The sequence below is a fragment of the Phyllostomus discolor genome, chromosome 1 (genome assembly GCF_004126475.2).
Source record: "Phyllostomus discolor isolate MPI-MPIP mPhyDis1 chromosome 1, mPhyDis1.pri.v3, whole genome shotgun sequence".
NCBI lineage: Eukaryota > Metazoa > Chordata > Mammalia > Chiroptera > Phyllostomidae > Phyllostomus > Phyllostomus discolor.
In genome coordinates this window covers 9,902,327-9,920,602 of record NC_040903.2, presented here as the reverse complement: position 1 = coordinate 9,920,602, position 18,276 = coordinate 9,902,327, and positions in this window count along the sequence as shown.

The following is an 18,276-nucleotide window of genomic DNA, read 5'->3' as shown; positions in this document are numbered from 1 at the left end:
ATGAACTCGGTATGCTAACGCTCTTTTCAACAGAAGACCCTTTGTTCAATCTGACAACAAACTCATACAGAACTTTTACTAATTTAAAAAAGTGTGAATGAGATGTTTTCTTAAGGCATAGCTAAATGCAAGTGCTCAAAGAAGACTATTAGGAATTTGTCTGTCTCCATCCTTCACACCTCTTTTGCTCTGAGTTGGCTCATTCTCAGGAAAGAAATCCCATCTTTGTGGGTGCTCTAGGCTCACATTTAACTCTGCCTGGGAAGAACCCAGAACCCCCTAAAAATGGAGCTGCTAAGAACATGGTATGGAAGCCCACCTCTAAAGGCCACCAGGAACATATTTCTAGTCAAAAACACTATTTAGGTTATTTAGCTTGTTGCAGAAAGAAATTGTCTTTCAAGGACCTAGATGGGATGAGAGAATTGGGCGTAACTGTTCATATGCTTTGGGCTTCTGTTGGAAGGTTCCAAGCAAAATTTAAGAAGCAGAGTTCAGACGTTTCTAAAAAACGAAGGCAATTTAATGACTGGGTATCATAATAAATGTAACTGAGGAGGCAGGTGGAAGAAAGTGGAGTTAGAACTGCTCTCCTGAAGGAGCCGCAATCACAGACGGGTGGCGTATGTCAGAAGATGGGGCCATTCAGGCATTTCTGGGTCGTGAGGAGCCTGGTATGCTTCTTGTTCAAATGTGGTCAGACTGACTACATGTGTTTTCCTCGTTTGAGCATTATTTATGTTTCATTGGAAATGGTGCACTCTTATGTTAACAGGGCCATTTTGTTTTGTTTTGTTTTGTTTTTACTTTTATAATGGTTCAGATTGGAATGATAGGCAAGTTCCTTCCCTCCTGATCTTACTCCTTGTTCTCTCCCTCCTCTCTTATTTCAATGAACATTCGTACCATTGTATTGTGACGAGAACATATAATAGTCCCCTCTTATCCAGAGTCCCCTTACACAGCCCCTTTCACTTAGCTGTGGTCAGCCTCATCTGAAAATATTGCATGGAAAATTCCAGAAATAAACAGTTCATACGTTTTAAATTGCATGCCATTCTGAATAGCGTGATGAAATCTTGCATTGAGTGTTACAGTATTGCAGTGCTTGGGTTCCACTTGCCCTTATTTTACTTATTAATGGACCAAAAGTGCAAGTGCTGGCAATCCAGATATGCCAAGAGAATCCACAAAGTTTTCCTTTAAGGGTAAAGGTAAAAGTTCTAGACTTGGTAAAGAAAGAAAAAGTGTACACTGAGGTTGGTAAAATCCGCAATAAAAATGAATCTTCTATGCACGAAGTTATAAAGTAGAAAAAAAAATGCATACTAGTTTGCTGAGAGAGAAGTGAGAGGCCACGTTCACATAACTTTTAATATGGCATATTGTTATAATTGTTATATTTTTACTAGTTACTGTTAATCTCTTAATGTGACTAATTTATAAATTAAACTTCCTCACAACTATGTATCAGAAGAAAATCTAGTATACATAGGGTTTGGTAATATACAGTTTGCAGAAATGTACTGGGGGATCTAAGAACAAATCACATGAGTAAAGGGGGCACTACTGTCCTCACCAGTATCAGACGGAATGGAATAATAAAATGGGCCCAGGCAATTCATTTTTGACAGACCACTAAGGTCTGAGCTTTCCTCAGGAAAAAGTAACAGGAAGAGGTAACATGTCCTTCCATAAAATGAATAGAGTCTTCTCACTAATCTTCAGCCACAAAAGCTGAGATTGGAAGACGTCTCACTGGTCTACTGCCTTTAAGACATAAGAACCCAGCCCTGGCTGGCATAGCTCAGTGGATTGAGCATGGGCTGGGAACCAAAGTGTCCCAGATTCGATTCCCAGCCAGGGTACATGCCTGGGTTGCAGGCCATAACCCCCAGCAACTGCACATTGATGTTTCTCTCTCTCTCTCTCTCTCTCTCTCTCTCTCTCCCTTCCCTCTCTAAAATAAATAAATAAATAAATAAATAAATAAATAAATAAAATCTTTAAAAAAAAAGATGTAAGAACCCAACTCACATAGTCTGTGTTTCAGCAAATTTCTCTGATTCTGATCAACCAGTTCAGTAACACTGCCTTACTTAGCAGGAGTTGGTAAGAGAGATCTATCTAAGGAGTGGGGAAAGAAAGCAAGTGATGCTTGAAGACAGAAGAGTATCATGTTTAAGAACATGGGCTTTGGAACCAGAAAACATAGAATCAATGTGTAATCCCATCATGAATGTTCATGTTAAGATAAGTCACTAAGACTCAGTTCTGAAAGGCTACTCAACAGGTTGTGGTGAGGATTAAATGAAGTAATACACAGGGTTCTTTCACAGTGCCTGACTCACACTGAGCACAGAGTACACGGCGACCAGTGGCAGAGTTATGAAGAGACCATGAGGTCACGGGGCTCCAGGAACACCAATGCCGGAATAAAAGGAGAGAGTTCTTAATAGAGATGACATATTTGGCCCCAGGGTTTCTCTATTCTGTTCCAGAAGCTAGTCATTTCCTCAGAGGGTGCCTTCATATGTGAAAAAGTAGGGCTGCACAGGTAGAATTATCTGCCCACCCTAGCAAGGGTTAGGTGATTAACACATGCACTCTACCTACCAGACAATGTGGGAGAAACTGGGAATGAATGATGAAAAGAGGATCTGCATCCACACAAAACTCTCAGACATTATTGCAATTAGTATTTGATACCGGTAATAGAAGTGCTCCGTTCCTATTAGCAGCACGAGTTGGAGGTGTATTAGGAAGTATCTGAGGTTGTACACAGTGATAAAGTTGGCACTGCAAAAGGGCCCTCACCAGAGACCCTGAACTTCTGTTTCTCCAATTCAGAGTCAGAAAATTGGGAGAGATGGATGAGGAAGTATTTTCTGGATACAAGATGAGATTCTTTATTATATGAAGAGATCTAAGAGAAATGATTTGCTAAGAATTTTAAGCATGGATAGGTTCATTCTTGTTGCATTTTGGTGTGTTTGGATCCTGCTTAGGATCGAACAAGCAATTGCATTAACTGACCCCTGAGTCAGCCTTGAAGACACGAGGAACACCGAATTACTGGGAATTCATTTTGTCACAAGTCGCAAAACAAATCATGTTCAAGGGTCAGTGATTCTAATTTTACTCAGAAATGTCATCCGAATACACTGTTGCCCTTTGTCTTCCCAAGGTTTTTACTTGCTTCTCTAATCAAAAGATAACACCTTGACAGCCAAAAAGCACAGTGATGCTTTGCAAAGCAGTCCTTTTTTTCCCTTTCAATAACATCTGGTAGGAAGCCAGCATAGCAGTCCGTACCCTGGTAACAATGCCACAGGCGGAGGCACAAGCTCAGTACGCATATTCTCTCTACCATGAACTTATAGAATGCATTTGGTCAAGTCACCTCTGTGGCCTAAGTTTCCTAATAAAATAAAAGAAGATGGATCAGTAATATTTTCTCATAAAAAATTATGAGCCGGCCTGGTGTGGCTCAGTGGATTGAGTGCCGGCCTGCAAACTAAAAGGCTGCTGGTTTGATTCCCCATCAGGGCACATGCCTGGGTTGCGAGCCAGGTCCCCAGTAGGGGATGTGCAAGGAGCAACCAATCGATGTATCTTTCGCACATCGGTGTTTCTCTCCCTCTTTCCGCCTCCCTTCCTGTCTCTCTAAAAGGAAATAAATAAAATCTTTTTAAAATGTATGATAGGTTTGTATGTCCTCAATATGAAAGTCACTTTTATTAGTTAGAAAAAGGTGTTTAATTTTGATGATATAAAAGCCAAGTATTTTGGCACACAGTGTTATCAACGATGCATCTGAATAAAGGGTGTGTGCAAGCTTCTGGCTCCACATTGTTGTCGGTAAATTGAAATCAATAGAGCATTTAAACGTTATTGATTTTTTTTCAGATTTAAGCATCAAGTGTACATAAAATATATTGAAACTGAGCTGGAAATACATAATCTCATATGGTTCAATGACATTCAGAATTGGGTTGATTTAGAAAGAAAAAAACAAATCTTGTACTTCACTCTTTCGCATGTTAAATATTTAATTCTTACATTATCCAAATAATATTAACAATGCCTAACATTTACTAATTGCCTATTTTACAGAAGAAACTGTTTGTGCCCATATTACCGATAATTCTATAATTCTCACAATAACCCTGCAATATTTTTATAAATAATATTGGGTTTGGTAAATGGCAGATGCAGGCTTTGAACCCATGTGTAGCAGATCTGAAAGTGCCTGCTGTGCTCTCGGTAACATTCTTCTTCTCCATACTTTATCTGAAGAGGTAGAAAAATATAAGGGGGGATATAGTGGTTTGTCTTGAAAGATCTCTTCCCTCCCCAGCTGATGAATCAAGTCTCCCACATCGATGTGTGCTCTTGTCCATCTTCTTTGCTTGAATTGGAGCCGACCTCTAATATTAGCTGTGAGTGGGAGAATACAGCAGAAGGGGGATCGAGTGACTTCAGAGGCCAGCTTAGGCAAAGCCAGGCAGCTTCTGCAGGGCTTTCTTAGAAACCTTCCTCCCAGGGAACATTCTTCAGCCTGGTCGCTCTCTTTCCAGCTGGCCAACCTGGCCCACAACAGGTCCAATGCCATGTTTCCAGGGACATAATGATAACCTAGAACAATCTAAATCAATGTCCACACAGATGCTCGAGCAGAGAACACAAGAAAATAGAAGAATCCTAGGCTGCGGTTTGCTGGGTTCCTTCCTTTCTTCATTTGAAATGTGTGTGATGCCCTGTGCCCGGCACTGGTGGGATTGGGATGATGAGAAAAGGTTCCTGACCACAGGATGCTCATTGAACACAGGGAGGCGCAGACTCATGCCTGGCCAACAATTTTGTAAAAACGTTTGGGTAGAAAGTATAGCAGGCATGGTAACTCCTGGCTCAGGGAGCGTGCGGCCCTTGGTGGGACACGCACAGCGTGTGCCCAGACCTGGCGCTGAGCGTGAGAAAGGAGCACATCACACGGGCGGAGGCCAGGAGGCAAGCAGAGGAAGCCTGAGGAGGGTCTGCGATGCACAAGGAGGAGGAAACAATGGAAAAGCAACAATAAGTGAAAAGAACACAGGCCGATCTTTTATTTAAAAAGTTTTGATAAAGCCCAGACACTTTCTGTGTTTGAAAAGCCTGCACCACTCCTCTCAACCCAAAGATACTAGGGCAGTTTCCTTTGAGACAGAAACCCAAAGTTTGGTTTAAAACCAAAGTTTGCCTTTGGTTCTAATAAGGAAGCAGAGGGAAGTACTAAATTAAATCAGATTTTAAAAATTACTTCAAGTACAATATCCTAGGCACTGTGAAGCAAGGTAGAAAAATCAACATAATTCTTACTCTCATGGAACTTAGAAATCAAAATAAAAGAAATACTAGGAAGCAGTGTGGGAATTGGGGAAACTGTATATGTTAAGAGAATTTCCTTATTTGGTAACCTCTAAAATAATATTAAGTGACATTTATTGAGAGCTCACCACTTCTTTAAGTGCTTACACTATTAACTTATTTAATTTTCACAATATAGGCATGAAAGAGGTATTATTATATAATGTATGTCTCTCTGTTTTAAAGATGCCAAAACTGAGGTATAAGAAAGTTGTATAACTTGCTCACTGGTTCACAGCGTATAACTACCAGCGTATGGTAAATGACAAAATACGGTATATGGTGGAAACTGAATTCAAAGCCAGGCAGTGTGGTTCTCCTATTTGCTTTTAGTCACTGCATTAGACGACATTGTATTGCTCTGGTAATGGTTTTCAAGTTGTGATTTTCCCCCTACAGGAGTGCCCAGTGCCCTACCAGAAATTATTTGGGCTTCATGTGGGGTCCGGGCATCACAATTTTTCAGGCACTCCAAGGGGTCATGAAGGAGGCTGTCCCTGTGCCACACTTGAAGACACAGCCTTCTAAAAACGGGTGGAAATGCAGGGCTGCTGGGATGAGTTTCAGGGGTACTTACGGGTATTGTAGGGAAAACCATGTGTGTAGACATGAGTGCTGAAACCGGGCCATGCAAAGCTCTCTGGCCTCCTCCCAAATACAGGGCATTTATTTATATAAATGGCTACATACATATCCAAGAAGCAAGGGAAGTTCCACCACTTCAGGAAGGAAGCTCCTCATTCCTTTGCTATGTCAGTTATAAAGGGTGAAGTGTGGCCAGTTCTTGCCTATCCCAGCCTGTCTGTGAACACCTTCCTAATTAACCTCACTTTATTAAAATCCTACTTTTATTGTTAATCATATATTTCCAATTCCAAGACTAGCTCATTTACCAGACAACCAAGACATCTTTGCTTTGCAATGTTACCACTGTTCTGTGAAAAATAGTTCATCAATAGGGGTTTCCAAAAGAAAATGGTGGAACTAGGTTGTTCCACCATTTGGAACAATTTTCACAAAAAGCAACTCCCTACATGCAATCTTTTCTACAAGCACATCAGATGTGTTCATATTACATAGGGGGACCCTCTGGCACCTGTAGTAACTCTCCCCATGTTGGCACATTCCTTGTGCCCATGCCGGTCTGTAGACTGTAAAATGTGCTATAAATGCCTCCTTACAGCTTACTCCTGGGGAGCAGTGGTGGTATATACAGATGACCCCTCTAGGTAACATATTATATTAATTTCCTTGATGGCAAAGATGGTTTCTTCTCTGAATCCCACCTATACAAACCGATACCCAAAGGTGGACGGAGACTTGGGGTAGAGTATATAGAAAGGGGTAGAAGGTTCAGTAGGTATTTCTAGAAAATAGTATAAGGGTTACATGCAAACCTCTTTCCAGAAAGGTTAAGTCAGGTTACGCTGCAATGGACTTGTCTCTTGCTCTTTCTTCCAAAGTGTAATAGGTTTCCAGATGAGAACACTGTTGGGAAAATGTTTTCCAATCAGTTATTATCTATTTAACTTTGGAGTATTTCTTTGGTTCAAGCATATGCATTCTAGTCTCATCTCAATTTTACAGCCTTTTTCAAGAAATTGAGATTCTTTAAAGAGCAAAATACAGGAAAGCAAACAAGGCTAAACAGAATAGGAAATTAATTGCCCCTTGTAGCTGAAAAATCCAGGAGGTATACCTTTCTCTGAGAATGGTGTATCTAGGTGTTCAGACTACATCCTCATGCATTGCTCTGAATCATCACCTCTCCCGCTCTGTCTCTTCCTCTGTCTCTGTCCTCTTCTTCCTCCTTTACTTCTTTTCTTCCTTTCTCCCTCCCTCCCTCCCTCCTTCCCTTCCTTCATTCTTTCTCTTTCTTCTTACCAGTTCTGCTTTACTGCAGGTTGGTTAGAGTTCTCGGATTTCTTATTGTGAACCCCGGACACTCCTGCAAATTACCTTCATATTTAGAAGTAGAGTTTTCTGTCATAACAGCACTAACAAAATCATAAAATTCCATCTTATTTGGCCAACTTAAGTTATGTACATATTCTTTTTAAAAAACAACAAAACCATCATAAGATTTTTTTATCAGTTAGTCTTGGGTCACTAGCATTTCCTTGGAAGTGGGAAATGGACTCCCATCTGAAATATATCATTCAATGAATATATGTCAATATATAATAAGCACCTATCACGTGCCAAACATACACCACGTGTTGGGATGGACCAGTGTCTGCACTTATGATATTTCTGTTATAATGAACAGAGAACAGACTATCAGCAAATTCTCAAACTAAACCTGCATGTTATTACTTGAAGAAAGGACAAAGATGCTATTCAGGCAAACACACACACACACACCAACCAAACACATACACCCCAACCACACACAAACACACACACACACCCAATGGCCGATACAGGCAGGAAGATGAATTTCCCTGAAGTGTACTAGAATGCTACAGCCAGAAGGAACTATATACACACAGCTCGGCCTATATTATAGATGAAGTGACTGAGGCCCAGAGAGGGCAAGCCATTCAACGAGTAATTAGGAGCACTGACTTTAGGTCCCTGGCACCATGCTCTTACCCCGGGAGTTCTCATTCCCAGAAGGACACGGTGCTTTTCTCTAGTTTCCTCAGGCATCCCTTACTTAGCATCTGACATCTATGTGCTCTTGTGCATGCCGTAGGGTAATGTGACTGGGTGTAGTGGTGCAGGGAAGCCATTTGGCCAAGGTCAAATTTTTCAGTTTTTTCTTGCCTGTAATACTGTTAAGAATTTCTAAGTACTCACTTCTCACACAACTAATCCTTTGGAAAGATTATGTAGATTCTAATCATTCTCTGAAATTTATAGAGGTTTATATAGGTCTTAAGCTACAATAAAAACAAATCAAAATCCCTGTTCTGTGTTTTCACTCAAACCAAAATCCAGTGGAATCCCTCTCCGCAATGCCTCTCTTCCTGGATTTTCCTCCACCACGTTCATTTTTAAGAAGCGAAATTGCAAACACTGCACTCTTATTACCCAGCCACTAATCCCTCCTATTTCTCATGTACTTCCTGTTTAATGATTGTTTGCCTGATAAAACTACACAGTGAAATTACTCCAAATCATTAACTCATTTTTCCTAAGGAAATCCCCCTACATATTTTAATGATAAGAAGTATTTCTTCTATCCAGGTTCATTGTGGAAATCCCATTATTTTCTCTATCTCAGACCTTCATTATTCTAATCTGCATTAGAAATCCCATGATAGGTTCTCATGCCTGTAAAGACTTGCTAAATGCCTAGATATCCATGAAGTCTCCAGCTGGGAAAATCTCCAGATTCTGCCCCTTCTCCCTCAACACCTTCCAGGGGAAAACTAACTTGTGAGAGTTCAGTTTATTGGAGTAATGGCCAAAATATACAGCAAGGTCTCCAAGGGTGTCTATTACTCATTTTAACATAAACCCTGGGATCCTCTTTAGAAAATGAAATATAAATAGATCCCTACCATATATGACAGATCCAAATGAGTAAATATTAAGAGAAAAATTTCAGAACTGTTAAAAATCTAGAATGCTGTCTTTATAAGTAGATTTCTCCTAAAAAGAATACATTTTTTATGTTCAGCATAAAAAATTGATAAATTCAGTTATGTTAAAATTGAGGACTTCTGTTCACCAATAGATGACATTAAGAAATCTGTAATACATATAACTGCATAGATGCCTCTCTGGGGTGCATAAAAAATTCCTTAAAAAACAAAAAAAAAATCAGTGAGAAACAAAGACACATGACCTTGTTAAAAAGTTTGCCAGATAAGGACAACTATTTCACATTTGGAGACATGTTAGGAAAATAAAATAAAGGTACATTAATCTCTAGTTGCAATCACAGAAAGACAAATAATGACCATACAAAATGGTATTTTACACCTTCCAGATGGATTGGCAAAATATAAGAAATATGACCCTACGAAAGGGTTGCTAAAGCTTTAAAGAAAGAATAACCCTCATTTGGTGCTAAGAAAAGTACCAAGTGGTACAACCACTTTGAAAAACAATCCAAAATATGTCACAAAATCAATCGTACATGGCCCAGCAATTCCACTCAGCTATACAAGTGACATCTGCCCTGGAGAAACACTTGCCTAAGGGACAAAGACAGGTGCCAAGGATGGCCCCAGAAGTTTTTGTAACAGATTATTTAAGTTATAAAATGGGTTTGGGACTTCTCTCCAACAGCTACATGTCTTGAATTCTGCTTATGTTACAGCTGGTCTACTAAATTATCCAATATTGCATAATTTAAAACATTAAAACGTAAAAAATTCATGACAAGGGCATAAATAATATTCTAAGAGAATTCAGAAGAGAGTAATGTTAGTTAAGCTCACTTTAAGATCATGAGAGCAGGGGATTTCTTGTGTGGGAGCATTTTAACAGACACCCAAGAATGTATTAGTCATTATTTATAACTTGTCCTGTTTTCCAAATGATTTAAAATTACTTATAAAACGTTATGAAAAATAGTTAAATAACAGGGTGCAGAAACCAAGGTTTAGGGAAAATAAGTGGAAAAAAAGAAGCCAGAAAGACATACCATTAGCAAATTGGTATTCGTGGTTTCAGTTAATTCTTGTTTAAGAAGTGAAATGTCAATTTACTTCTAGCCAAATGAAGACAAAATACTATCAATTATTATATCAAGATTTAATACATTAATTAAAGAGGAAGGGCAGAGATTTTTTTTGTTTGTTGCTTATTGGTTTGTGTTTCGTTTTGTTTTTTCCTGGCACTATTTTCTTCAAACAAGATGCTGTGAACCACGGCAATAAAGGTCATTCTTCGAAAAAGAAACATAAGTAGAGCATCGATGTAAAAATAAGCAAACAAATAAATCAATAAATGGAAGGTGTAAACAGGAATCAAAGGGAAATTCTACCTGACTTTGCTATAGATGCTTGACGATGATTAACGAGGGCCCAAGGACAGAGTGGAACCAGGCAAACTGAGAGTAGCAGGCAGCAGTAGTCAAAGCGTGGGTCCTGGGCCAGAAGCATCAGCACCTCCAAGTAGCTTGTGGGAAATGCCGATTCGTGGCCACGCTTCAGACTATTGAGTCAGAAACCACACATAGGACCCAGAAATCTGTGTTTTACAACCCCCGGGGAGGTTCTAATATGTAGTAATGACTGCAAACCCCAAGACTAAGGAGTCAGGGATGCAGACTAAATGTAAGAAAGGGTCACTGAAGTTACGGGTGTCCAATCCTAAATCCCTTTAGGTTGCTGTGTTCCTGCACCCCAGGGCCCAGGATCATTTCTAGCTACTATCACTCAGCGGTGGACGGAGGAGCCTATGTGGATACTCCTGCCTTCTAGTGCATTTCCATCTCGAAACAAAAGTATAGAGCAGGAGTTCTCACTTGGGGCTCAGTACTCATTTGCAGAGGGGGGTGTTGTCCTGTGTACTTCAGGGTGTTTAACAGCGTCCCTGGCCTCTCTACCTACCAAATGCCATTGGCATCATTTTCCTATTACAAGAAAACCAAAAATAACTCGAAAATTGCCAAATGTTTTCTGAGGGACAAAACTGCTTCCGCCTGAGACACACTGTACTAAAGCATTTTCAGACTAAAATGTAGAGCCTGGGTACCATTCCATCCCTGGGGTTACTCTTCCCTATGTCCTTGGTGGCGCCAGCCCTGTCATCAAGGTTCGGGTTGGATAGGAAATTCTCCTAAAGGACTGAGAGGCCTGATCCCAGCGCATATTATAATAAAGACAGTGGTGAAAGTGCTAATGATGATCATGAAGTAAAGAAAATCATTTAAAATAATTTGTCTAAAAGATCTTCCAATGCTCCTCCCTCAGAGAAAGAACCCAGACATGTAAGAAGTTAATTCCAGAGACTTTCTATGATGACATAGACCCCGTGAAAGCCATTTTCAGCCCAGAAGAATCCATGTTCTAAAAAATGTTTTATATGGCAGCAGTCTTTAATTTTGAGTGTATCACTATCTTAGGAATTTATTAAACATTCAGATCCTGGGGCTTTATTTTCACTAAAGTGAATAATAATATTTAGCAAGTCTGGAGTACCTAATATATACCAGGCATGGAGCTAACCCCTAGGTACACAGATATATACATCCATACACATACATATCAGACACTTGGTGACACGTGACTGGTAAACCTTGGGTCAGGAAATTAGAACCTAAGCCTTTGTGTCTACAAGACCCACGCTCATAATTATCACAAAGTCTTTCCGCTCATGAATGTCTTGAGCAGCAACGTCTCTGAAGACACCAAGTGCACAATTTTGAGTAGTATCTGCTCTAGATGAACATTCAAGGTACTATATCCGATGTTCTCAAGGTCAAGGGAATGCTCTCATAGATAGCACTCGGCCCAGACGTAATGCAGTTCTTGAATTCTGAAATGGAACCCAGTTTATGACTAATATAGATTTAGTGGTAGCTTTAAAAGCAATTTCTGGCAGGAGGAAAAAAACACTACCACATAAGGGTAAGTATGAAATCCTGGGAGAAATATTTAAAAATATATATTTGAAGTGTTGAAAGGAAAATAGAACTTTGTATTCTTTATCATAGCACTTTTTGTGAGTATTGAATATATTCATGTTTACTTTTCTGTGTTCTGTTTTGTAGCCCTAAGAAATGTTTCAAACATATATGAATGTTTAAGAGTAAATGCCCTGCATGGTATGATGCTGCATTATACATAAAACTGTGTGCATATATTAAATGTGTATTTGAAATGTATATCTTAAAATTGAGAAAATTCAGTAGCTCTCTTTGTTGCCAACATCTCAAATCATTGCTGCAGGCCTGGAAGGAAGAAATGCGCAGAATGTCTTAGGCATCATACTCACAGAACAGGAAGACTGGACTAATCCCAGAATCTTCACAAGTTCCTTTAATAACAAAAAATAGAAAGAGTTTGAAAAAAAGGAATGCTGGTGGACAAGATGAAGTCATCAAAATGGAACTTTTGTAATTTGCATGCAGAAAGCTTAAAAACTCTCTGTCTAAAAGACTGCCAAGACAAGAAATGGCCCAGGGCATCAGCCCCTGAGGCAGGGATTTACATGGAACCCAGAAGAAGACACACATTACAAACAGAACCAGACAGTGGAGAAATATCAGGACCAAGCTACTTTTGTAAGCATTTTGTGCTAATTACCACCCTCGGTTGTTTAATGTTAGTATTTCACAATGAGACTGTTATAAGATTTAGGGGGGAAGATGTCTGCCTTGCAGAGACTGTCTCAAGCATTGCAGAAGGTTTACCTCTCCCCACTCTCCAGAGTGCCAGCAGTCCCCGCCCACCAGGCAAGAAACATGCCCTCGACCAGTAAAGGCTCCTTAGCAGCACAGTAACACCTGGAGCTGAGAATCACTAGTTATGCCTGTATTCTTCTTATTGCTAAAAAGCATGGTGAAATATTTGTCTAAAGAATTGTAATATTTATTCCATAAGAGTTGCTCAAATAATCTTGTTTGAGCTAATGCCACCTAAACAAAAGAAACTTTTCATGTACATTTAAGAAAAAATACGTAAGTCCCTTCAGTTCAACAATATTTATAGTCCTGATTCCAGAAGATACTTGTCCACCAGGTGTGAGTGGCCAGGCTCCACCTTAGCTCTTCCATCCTGAGAATGGCGCCTGGAGAGAGCCACCACCAGTTTGGATGTTGCTCTAATGTGAGTCACTAATATGTATGATCTGTATCGTCTTCTCCATTTGATTCCAGGGTTTGAAGTTAGGCAATCCCAATTTTTCCATTCCATTCAGTTCAGCCCCATCATAATCATAATGCAAGTTCAGTGATATTAGATTTATACCAATTGCAGTTCTTGCGCCGTACTGTCGGATATAAAATAATAGCCAAAACATGGTACGGACCTTGAAAAAACTCATATTCTAGTAGGAGGTAAACACGTAGGAACAAATAAATAGCATAAAATGTGATAAGCCCTAAAGAGGTGACGGCACAATCCTGAAGCAACATACAGGAGAAAGTAAATACCCCATCACAGAGAAAGGAGGAATTCTAGAAGATACTCTGATGCCAAAACCCTAACAATAAGTGGGCACTTATTACATGAAAAGTCAGGAGCATTATTTTTCTAAGCACTGTTATTAGCACATGGAAAAATAAAAGGGCTTTACCTAAACTAATCAGTTCAGGGAACAAAATCCCTATAAAGACTAGCGGAGAATAGTAGGAAACTAGCCTAGAGATAGAATTAGATTCAGCTCGTTAGAACCTAATGCATGAAAGATGACAATTTCATCCAATTGCTTAAAACCCTCAAATCCATCTCCGTTACGCAGAGCACTACTCAGCAATTAAGAGGAATGAACATGCCCCACCGTGGATGAAGCTCAAAATAAATATGCTGTGTGAAAGGAAGTAGACAACGCAAGGGTCTATGTTGTATCACTCCACTGATACACAACTGAGTTTGTGAAAACACAAACTCATGTGTAGTGAAAGAAAATCAGTGGTTGCCTGGGAATGCAGGTGGGGGTGGCCTGAGAGAAATTATAAAGGGGTGCCAGGAAGCTTCTGAAGATGATATGTTCAGTGTCTTGATTGTGGGGATGGTTTCATGGGTGCATTTGTATGCCAGGATTATGAAGTTATACATGTTAAACATGGCATTTGCTCTGTGACAATTATTCCTTAATAAAGTTCACCAAAATATATATAAAAAAGAAGACTTATATATTGCATTTGACTGCCTAAAATCTCCACGAGAATAAACATAGAACCAAAAATATTTCCCCATTGGAGTGGTATAAGAATTGGGTGAATGGGCCCCAGGGAGAAATCACAATGTAATTTAATTTAAAAACAGTAAAGACTAAAAAAATCAAGTTTTATTTGTTAAACACTTATTTCTAACATCACTCTCATTGCATTTGTATATATATGAATATGTAGTGTGTGTGTGTGTGTGTGTGTGTGTGTGTTGTTCTCATTTCTCCCTTCTAGAATGTTTTTCCTGGCCTCTAACTTACCTTGAAACATCTATTCTCTCTCAAGGCAGCTCTCTACTGCTCTGCACTTGGTGAAGTTCATGCTAAGCTCAGGTATACACGGAACACCCCTTCTTGTATGGCAGAGTATGGACCCCTCACAAAGCCTCCGCTGTACTCCAACGAGCTAAATATCCCTTCACTTACTTACTTGCTTGGGTGTCTCTGCCCCTAGAGAACCATCTTCACATAAGCCACTATCTGTGTGTTCGGAGCAATCATCCGAGTGTCTAACATACTAGTGTATACTTCTTGAGAGAATTCATGCCATGTTTCTCATTCCCACCTCCATACAGGTGCTCTGAGACACGGTTGGAGAAGAGGTGTGACGGTCTGCCGTGTCCACTCCAGTTGACTGGTCAGCCCTCTCTGTTGATGAGGATTCTGATGTCATTTCTGAGTTCTAGACGAAGGGCCAAGTTTGCTTAGAAATGTCCGCCATGGTTTATTATGGGAATATGGGAACACGTACTTCTGATTTCTAAATGGAGAAATGTACAGTGAAAACATTATATAAAATAGCATTTTAAATCAACTTTTCATGCAAAATGGAGTGCCACTGTTTCTTTCTAGAATGCACGGTCTTTCTCCTATTTGTCATTCTGGGTGGTGACATGGAGATATTCCTCATTTTCTCACATGTTCTCGTTTAGAGGAGAAAATTCAGTGACAGATGCGTGGCTCCACAAAAATTACCATCAAACTGGGGGCAGTTGAGGGGTGAGAAGAGAGAAAAGGGAGAGAGGGGCAGTGGGAGGTGACTTAGTGGAGGTGAACAGAGAAGCAGGACGTGTGGGGGCTGTCCCCTGACAGTAAATGACAGTGAAGGCCACAGGATGGACCTGCGCACAAGGGCAACGTCTGTGGCAAACCTGCCCCGTCTGGCCCATGTTTCATAAACATGCAGAGATCGCAGCTAAAATCTGGGTCACGTCAGAGAGAAGAGAATGGCCACAACGTGCGATGCCACCAGTAGGTGAGAAAGTATAGTGTAAGCATGCAGAACACAGAGTTAAAAGTGATCATGAAAATGTAAAAGGTCCACAAATCTTGGAGAGGTAACGGATTTCTAGAGACGTGATGTGGAGTCAAGAAGATTTGAAAATACCAAAGGGCAGGGTAATCTGGGTTGCAAGGAGCGTGGTATGATGACATACTTCTTTCCAGGGCACAATAGCTCTCTGACTGTGATATTATTGGATTCCTAAGACTATTCTGAAAGATAGGGTCAGAAATTATTATCCACTAGAAGGAAACTAAAGCTCCTAAAAGTTAAAGAGCCATGCTCGACCCAGTGAATCAGGGAGCAAGATTGTGCCAACAGGCCTCTCCCTCCCCATTTCCCTTCTACGTCTCCCCTCCTCTTCCTCTTCTCTTCCTTTCTTTTCTTTTTTTTTAGATTTTATTTATTTATTTATTTTAGAGAGGGAAGGGAGGGAGAAAGAGAGAGAGAGAGAAACATCAATATGCGGTTGCTGGGGTCATGGCCTGCAACTCATGCATGTACCCTGACTGGGAATTGAACCTGCAACACTTTGGTTCGCAGCCTGTGCTCACTCCACTGAGCTACACCAGCCAGGGCCCTTTCTTTTCTTTATGATCCTTCCTTCCTTCCTTCTTTCCCTGCTTCCACCACTCCCTACTCCTTCTCTCTCTCACTAGACTGAGCATATATGAATCTTTATTTAACAGTTAAAAAATGTACTTGAGGGGTCATGGTTTGAAACATAAACGATAAACATACAAAGCTATAGATGAGGCTCTAGGAAATAAAAATGATGAAGCCATGTTTCTGTAGGAAGCATGCCTTAATAACCAAGTGTTTTTTGAAATAAATATGTACTGTAAACATATATGTTGTCATTGATTTTTTTCCAGGAGGTGAGCGTAATAAAACACTGATTTTATAGCTCTGGCTTATTTAAGTTTATTCACTTAAGCTTGTATGAAAATATGGCTTCTTGAGGTTTTTATATATAAGTATCAGTATGCTATCCATACATATATATGTGTAGTATGCTGTATATGTGTATGCATATGTGTGCCTATATAATTTTAAATAAATAATTTAAAACCAAAACCAAGGAATCCCTCCCCTCTTTATTTGTGCGGATGTTTGACTAGGTTAGGAAATTGCATTTATAAGAGCCTCTTTGCCTGACACAGTGTTATACTCTGGATAAGAAACTTCTTTCTTCCTTGATGAAGTCAGTTTCTTTTATGGGAACTGAACTATTCCCCAATTCCCCTGGTGGGACATGAATTAATATAGTAGAACAGAGTTTACCCTCAACAGCTGCAGCTTGCACCTGTGCTGGGTTTTTTTTTTAATCCTTTTTCACTGCAGTATGATAGAGAAAAAAGCTGGGGGAAATGCTTTATGGGACCTTCCAACTGAGATGTTTCATGCATTATTAGGAACAGAAATCCTCAGTGGGATTTAACCATGCCTATTAGGAATTAGGCTTAAGAAACCAAATATGAAAAGTATATAATGTTTCCCCAGCCGGCACTGAGATTGGCAGTGGGATCCACACTAGACGTCCTCCGGTTCCTCTCCCATCTGTCATGCCAAGTTCCCCCGGTAATTTCTTCTCCTGCCTCCTTTGATCCACAGCCTATGGAGCAGAGGTATTTACAGCACTGCATTGCCATTGCCTGAGCATCGCTGGCCAAGACAGAGCACACCATGCGCTTTGCTGTATGCCTGCTCTGCATCATTAAGCATTAATGAAGTGATCTCTAATTGTTTCTCGTTCCTGGGCTCCAGACTCTTTATTGCTTGCCACTCTTGTGTAGCTTCCCTTGAAAGTCAAGTTAGCTCTTCCAACGGTTGAGATGGCAGGCACAGGCTTCCCTGTGGAGGCCATGACTTTACCTGCGATGAGCTGGAAGGCGAAGGAAGAAGGAAGAATGATCCCCAGCCACAGGCATCAAAAAAATCATCGTCAGGGTTGCTTTGAGCTGCCAGTTCTTACACCTTCTAATTGCAGGCGCTGCCACCGCTCTGAGCGGTGTGGGAAGAGCATTGCCGACTATCAAAGCTGTCTTAGCATCACTCACTGCCCCCTGAAGAATGTTTCAGTGATGGATGTACGTAAGTGGGTATAGCTTCCACAGAACTTCTTTAAAAAAAACTTTGTCAATGATATAGATTAAGTGAAAATTGTTGGGAAAGTACAGAATACTATAAGGAAAGCAGTCAACCAATTTGCACCAACACACAGAGATGAGTGTGTTTAATGTGCCCTGTGTACAAGGCTTGGGAAAAAAAATGCTTTAGATGTGTCTCAGGAAACAAATCCATCCCATCTGAATAGAAATAATGATCAGCTTACACGTGTGTTTTGAGGGTGGGAAGAGTTTTATTTGCTGACTGTTAAAAAAGAGAAGTAGAAGAAGCGAATGTTAATAAGACTGTCACCACACTTGACAATTTAATAAGCAGAGAGTATACGAGTATCATTATATTAGCGGAGTATTTCACTTCACCTAGAATCTCCCTATTAGGCCCAGCGGCAACCCGAACGTAGACTTCAATGCCAACTTTTACACGGGACAAATAAGACCTGAAATCTCCAAATGCAACAAACAGTTCCGATTGACCAAGCGGTAAAATAAAATTCAGGAAGGAGCAACAGTGATTTGGTGAAATTCAACAGCCTCGGGAGTTATTAGCCAGAAGACTTTTCATTTGTAATGAGGGCTGTTAGGGGGTTTAAGGTACGTATACAAATGTTCTGATTTAAAATATCAGTCACATATTGCATGCGAACATTTAAATGAGGGCCGAGTTGT